This window comes from Lycium barbarum, chromosome 7 (genome assembly GCF_019175385.1).
Source record: "Lycium barbarum isolate Lr01 chromosome 7, ASM1917538v2, whole genome shotgun sequence".
Lineage (NCBI taxonomy): Eukaryota > Viridiplantae > Streptophyta > Magnoliopsida > Solanales > Solanaceae > Lycium > Lycium barbarum.
The window spans coordinates 18,494,978-18,502,427 of NC_083343.1; positions in this window are offsets into that span (position 1 = coordinate 18,494,978).

The following is a 7,450-nucleotide window of genomic DNA, read 5'->3' on the forward strand; positions in this document are numbered from 1 at the left end:
AATTTTCTAAGTAAATAATTTGAACTAAAGTGTTTGTGGGTGCAGGCAAGAACTTAAGTCTCCAAGTTTTCAAACTGTTAGGGCCTGTTTGGAAACTGTTAGCCACTGCTGCCTCATTCCATTTCACACAATCAGTAATTCCCAGCACACACCCCCCCCCCCCCCCCCCGTCTCTTTGATTTCCACACCACATCCCAGGCTATTTATGGGGGTTTGCTTGTATACACTTGCCCACACCATATGAAATTTCGACAAACTGCTGTAATTTCCTTTAGCACACTTTAGGCAGAATAAAGATTTATGACCAATAAGAGTGGATATGCATCAACACAGAGTTAACAAGTTGAATTCTCCCAGCATATGATAGGTTTTTTGTACCCCATATCTTTACCCTTGCAACCATTTTCCCAATAAGCACTTCACAGTCCAAGGCAGATAGTCGTTTTGTTGTTATAGGTATGCCTAGGTATTTAAAAGGGAGTTTACTTTTGGTGTACCCAGTTAATTCACACATATCTTCCACCACTTATTTGTCCATGTTAGCAGTAAAGATGTTTGATTTTGTAGCATTGGTGGTGAGTCCAAAATTTCAGAGAAAGTGCTTAGTCCTCGCAACATTAGCATTACAGATGTGAATTCACCTTTACTGAACATGAGTATCTCATCTGCAAAAGATAGATGGTTTAACTTTAGTCCTTTGCATTTAGTATGAAACAAAAATCCCTCCTGCACCGCAACCCACTTCATGATCCTAGTAAAATATTCCATACACATAACAAACAACAAAGGGGATATTGGGTCCCTTTGTCTCAGACACCTCTTTCCTCTAAAATTACCATGTAATCCGCCATTCAAAGAAATTCTGTATTGTGGTATGGATATGCACTCCATGATCCATTTTATATACTTGGAGGGTAAATTCAATCCATATAGCATTTCCTCCACAAATCCCCATTCAACAGAGACATATGCTTTTCTAAGGTCAATTTTGATCAAACAGCTGCTAGTGGTATTTTTCCTAATCTACAGCCTCACGACGTCCTGACATATTAGAATATTTTGAACAATTGTTCTCCCAGTTACAAATGCACTTTGGTTGTTTGCAATTATTTCTGGCAACACCTCTTTTAATCTGGAGCATAGCATCTTTAATATCACCTTATAAGTAGTATTGCAACATGATATAGGTCTGAAATTCCCTACAGTTTCAGCATGTGTCCCTTTAGGGATTAGAGTTACTACTGTACCATTGACCCCATGCAACATCTTGCCAGTCTCAAAGAATTCCATAACCCCAGCAATCAGATCTTTACCCACTATATCCCATCAATCTTTGAAAAATTTGCTACCATATCCATCAGGTCCTGGGGCCTTATTGCCATCTATTTCCCTTAGTGCCATTTTCATATCTTTATCAGTATATAGCCTGTCCAGCATTCTTCTTTGTTCTTTAGTTAAGATAGGACCAGTTCTGATCAGGCAGCTACTAGCATGCTTCCTTTCCACATTTGCAGTTCCTTGTAACTCAACATAATATTCAATGAAAGTCTTGCTTATGTCCTCCATTGTAGTCCTGTATTGCCCCTCCTTGTCTTTAATAGTAAAGATCTTATTAGTGTTTCTTCTTGATCTTAGAAAACTGTGATAAAACTTTGTGTTCTGATTCCCTTCTTTAAGCAACTGCACTTTACTTTTTGTTGCAGAAATTCTTCTCTAGCCTTCTTTAGCTTGGTGCACTCCTGCATAAATTTTACCTCTTCATCCACCAGCAACACATTATGAGGACTCTGTTGTATCTTCTTCTGGCACTGCATCAATTTATCCATAGCAACTTCTGTCTGATTCTCAATGTCACTAAACCTCTCCTTGTTCAGCTTGAGTAGGAATGCTTTCAGTCTATGTAGCTTCCCTACTAGTTTAAACATGTTCCTCCCTTTGCTTGCAGCATTCCAACTTGTTATCACTCTAGTTTTGTACTCAGGAGCAGTACTCCACATATTAAAATATCTAAAATGTCTTATTCCTGTCTTGACCTCATCCAGATATACGTATTGCTGATCTAGTTAGATCAGATATGAAGAAAATAATATGTGTTGATCATTTAATTACTTCTTGTGTACAATTGCATGTATTTCCTTATTAGGATATTAACGTGATCACATTCAGCACAGAGAAGTAGCCAACCTTCCCGAGCATGTGTCATTACAATCAGGGTTAGCTACCTCATGCTTGCAAGTGCTACTTGTTTAATATGCTTTGGGAGATAGGTGGACACTCCCGGTATGTGATCCCAATTGTATGTATGCAAGGCCATTTTTTGCAAACATTTTCATAAAAGATGATTTCAGATAAGATTCATTTTAGATTGTGGCCCAGAGATATATGTTTTAACTTTCATATTTTAGTATTGAATGTATGTACTGCTTATATCACAACTTAAAAAAATAACAAAAATCAACCTCCGAAGAAAAACTGACCTAAAATAGGAGGTCAGTATTGTCCTAGTCGGTAAAAAGCCCGACCTTCGTAGATAAACTTTTAAACTACATAATTATAAAACGCACAATTTGGGAATCGAATGCTGGTCTTTACCGTGATAGGATACATTTCTACCACTAAACCATTGGTGCTTGTCGATTTAAGACTTCGATTTTTTTTAAATTTATACTATTCAATTTTTTTTTTCTTTTTTTGCAAAAAGACTGACCTTCGGAGGTCGAATTCTTAAAAGAAAATCACAAAAAAAAAAAAAAAAAACCACCACCCGAGGTCGGTTTGCACTTTTCTGATTATTGGCGCTAAAAAACCAGACCGTCGGAAGTCAGATTTTTGAATTTTTGTTTCTTTGGTTTTCAAACCGACCTCGGGTTTTTCGGACTTCTTCTAGAAATCGATCTTTTAGATTGGTTTTACGCATTCTTTTAGTAGTGTATATTGCTTTATCCTATTTCATAAAATTTATTTTACTTAGAAAATTCATTCTACCAGTTGCGGTTGTCAAATAGACTTAACTTAGGTACCCTGTTAGTGGTACTCAAATATTTTGGGCCTGTTTATTATTTGTGGCAAGGGTGGTGTTCCAGGAGATAAGACACATGATTCGTATTAGACTCGTTCCATTTCAGTTGTCGGCTCCATTATGATTCTACTGGTAGACACCTCCTTGCTTTCTGATTTGCTAGTTGTTGTAAAAACTCTCTTAGCCAGGGAATACTCCAAAGGATTTGTACTCAGATGTTTAGTATTTCTTATATGACTCATGACTTAGTCCAATGGTTACAGTTCATATGTTTGCTATTAGGATTACATAAACAGGTCATCTTATCAATGATTTAATTCAATTTCATCACAAATGTTATTGTGATATTAAATTCAATGTGATAAGTAACTCAAACAGAAGATTCAAGGTTCACTCGATGGGTAGTTTAGCCTAGACTCCAACCATGGCCTACCATAGTTTGGAGGCGTGAAAAGTTGACATCAAATCCCAAGTTTAATTTTCCTAGGGTGTCATGAGTTGCGTCTTTTAGAGTTCAACGTATCGATATATAGCACCTCAGACTTATAAATGGGAGGGTAGGGGATATTTTTCGACAATTTCCCTCTTAGTTTCTTATATCATTTTCTAGTACATAAATAAATACGTGACCATCATCAAATCAAACAAGTTGGCCCACTAATGTGATTAATTTTTTTTTTTTTTTTTTTTTTTTTGCGCGGATTGCTCTTTATTTGGGGTGGTCTTTAATTTTTGCCTTTCGCCTAATACCCCGAGGCTCTGTTTTCGAACCCCGGCTCAGTAAAAAAAAAGGAGTTTTTGCAATGCAGATGTTTGGATTCACAACTGCCTCAAAACTCTGCCTTAAGACAGAATTTTGCAAAATTCTACTCATGCAAAAACTCTGCATGGGCATAATTTACCTTCAGGCCAAAATTCTGCCTTAAAGCAGAGTTTTGCATGGCCAGAATTTTGTATACAAAATTAGCATGATAAATAAGGACATCAAATCAAGGGCATAAAATAAAGAAGCAATATGCATGTGTGTACCTGGAAGACAGACCACAAGTTTCCTGCAAACTATGCCTTATTAGGTAGAGTTTGCTAAGGCATAGTTTGCTCGCAAAACTCTACCTTAAGGTATAGTTTGCAGGCAAACTCTAACCGACCAGGCATAATTTGCCTGCAAACTCTGTCTTAAAGCAGAGTTTTGCAAGCAAACTAAGTGCGATGGGGCAGAGTTTGTAGGCAACATCTGCCTAGCGAGTTTTTTTTTTTTTAATTTTCACCTGAGCAGGGATTCGAACTCGGAACCCTAAGGTTTTAGGCAAAGGGAAAAAGTTAAATACTTTCATTTTGATGGGCAAAAATTAAAGACCACCCAAAATAAGGGCATTACTGCTAATTGCCGATTAAAATTCTATTGAAAATGGTGATTAAAAACATAAAATAAAAATAAAATTTAACATTAGAAAATAAAACCTTCGATCATGTATAGCTAAATTTAGATGTTTATCGATGACATCATTCTAAAAATATTTTGGGAATCAAGGAAAAAACAACATTTGATGGGTGAAAAGAAAAAAAAAAATGATTAAAATCACATTCAAATAAAAATTGAAGATTTTGAAGGAAACAAAAGGCAAGAAAAACTATAATTTAATAAATAATAAAATTGCAGTTGTACTGAAAGAGAAAAGATGAAGAAATAAAACAAACGGAGCAGTCAGTATGTTTGTATTGAGAAAAGTGAACTGCTCATCGAAAATTTCTGAAGCATAACTGCATTATCCTTCTTTTTCAATTGGACTTGGATTAGAAGCTCAAACATATACGAGGATTGTGATTAATGTTGGTGAAGTTGTCTCATCCTATTCCGTGGAGATTTTGCCACCCCAAGGAGTTAATGTGAAAGTTGACCCACCTCTCTTGAATTTCTCCGAGCTGAACCAGAAGAAAACATATCAAGTAACATTTAGCTGATCAAGCACTTCAACCATCAATGGCACTTTTGTTCAAGGATACTTGAGATGGACGTCATCCAAGCATGTCATTAGGAGCCTAATGGTAGTTACCTTGGAGTAGTGAGGAAACTTTTTATATATTTTCATAACGATTTTCCATGCAACAATAAGGATATCTTACTTAGAGTAATCCTTTTCTAGTTAGTATATTAGATTTTCCTTAACATAATTTACTCAATCTGGTTTCAAGGTATTAGAGACCTATTCCTATTCTTTCTATTACCCAATATTGGGCTCCTAATTTACATTGTCCACACATCAATTCTCAGTCCTAGGCGTGCGGGAGACGATGGCGTTAAGTATCCACATTGGTTGCGAATTAGCTATTGCTTCCCCTTCTTATAAGGTTTTGGGCGATCCTCATCTCATGACATAGTTTTTTGGGTTGAATTAGGCCCAATGTCCATTTTCTTAACCGCGCTCATTACTTTAAATTGGGTTGGATGGTCAAATATTTCAGCATGTATCTGACCCAATGATGTGTCATGAAATTTGGGCACATTAGTTTTTTTAGGGCGAGTTTTACTTGTTTTTCAAGTAAGTTTGGGTCTTTTGATGTGTTTTTGTTATGTTAGAGGTATTTAGTGTGTTTATGGAGAAAGTCGTGAAAAGAGCTTAAACAGATGTCCAAAAAAGAGAAGTAACTGAAGTTGGGACTTTACGGAGCAAAAAGACGGACCATATAATATTTACGGGCCGTCAATTCCACCGTAGATCAGTAACAGAGAGCTGCTATGTTGAGAGGAAATTCACGACAGAAAGTACAGAACTGTAGATCAGCTATAGGAAGTCTCAAATTGAAGGAAGAATTGATGGTCTAGTTCTACGGACCGTAAAACATTTACGGTCCGTCAAAGTAGAGCGTAGATCTAGGCATCGGGATGAGATTTTACGGAAAGGAGCTGAAGATTTTACGGACCGTATAATATTTACGGTCCGTATGTTGATCCAATGGGGGCACTTTTGTCAACTTATTTTCCACGACTTGGACCATTATAAATACTTAGTGTAGGGTTTGTAGACTACACTAGACCAGATTTCAATTTATAGCATTGAATACTCATAGTTTTTGGAGCATTTTGGGATTACAAACAATTGCAATTATTTTCTCTTCAATTCCAATCAATCATTCGTAAGCATTATGATCTCAATTATCTATTTCTGTTCTTCTTTCTCCATGAGTAGCTAAATCAATTGCTAAGGTTGTGAACCCTAGGATGGGTGTTTTGTGATTGGAAATTGGGATTGATATATGCATAATGGATTGTTAGGGTTTATTTATTCTTCGTTCTTCATTCATAATTAATGGTCGCAAACGTTGATTAAAGCCATAAACTTTATTTAACTTGGGAAAGTACTTAGGGTTGGGTAAGAATAAATAACAAGAACTCAAAACTTTAAACTTCATTTCATAAATTCACTTAGGAATAAGAAGAATTTACTTGGCATAATTAACTGTCCTTCATATCAACCTTCTTATATTTGGGAAAATCATAGAAAGAAATAATCTTTATTTATTGGGAAATAGTTGAGATTCATATAGAGGTTAAGTGCATTCATACAACGATCCATTAGAAGTATATCAAGATCAATACCCATGATCATACACTTAATCTAACGGGGACACAACCTTGGTTTCATTTACCATACATTACAATCCAAATACATTAGTTAGCAATTAGTTATAAACAACCAACTTTCTACAAATTCATCGGAGTAAGACATTACACCTAAATAAAGCATTCTACGATTTTAGTACCCTTTTCACACCATACTCCCTGTGGGATTCGACCCCAACCTTTTTGGGTTACTATATTTGACATCGTCCGATTTATGCTAATAAAAGGTTGTAATTTGAGCATATCAAATTTTGGCGCCGTTGCCGGGGAATACGATTTTGAAATTACTAAATAGTGTTTTATTTGATTGAAGTCTTTTTCTTATTCCATCACACCTTGTTTGCTATTCCTTGTGAATTAGGTGAACATGGCTTTGCGAAATCAACGTGTAGTGGTTGGTAACCAAGGTGGCCAACATAATGACCCCCCGAATGATATGGAGGAGGAGAACGTATTTGCTGATCTTATTGCTGAGGAGGACTGTGCATATGCTATTGTTCATCCTCGGGTTGGAGCTGCTAGTTGCAAAATTGACTCCTCTCTCTACCAGTTGTTGAAGCTTGAGGGCTACTTTTCAAACTCTACTGAGAATGATCCTTAACGACATTTGCAGAACTTTGTAGATGTATGTGATCATCACATCAAAAATAATGTGTCACCAGATGCTATTCGCATGAGGCTTCTCAAATATTCCTTAGCTGGAGAAGCAACAACGTGGTTTGAGAAACTTTTCTGGAATTCTATGACTTCATGGGCAGATATGGTAGCAGTCTTTCTCAAGAAATGGTATCCTCTTAGCAAGAAGGCTG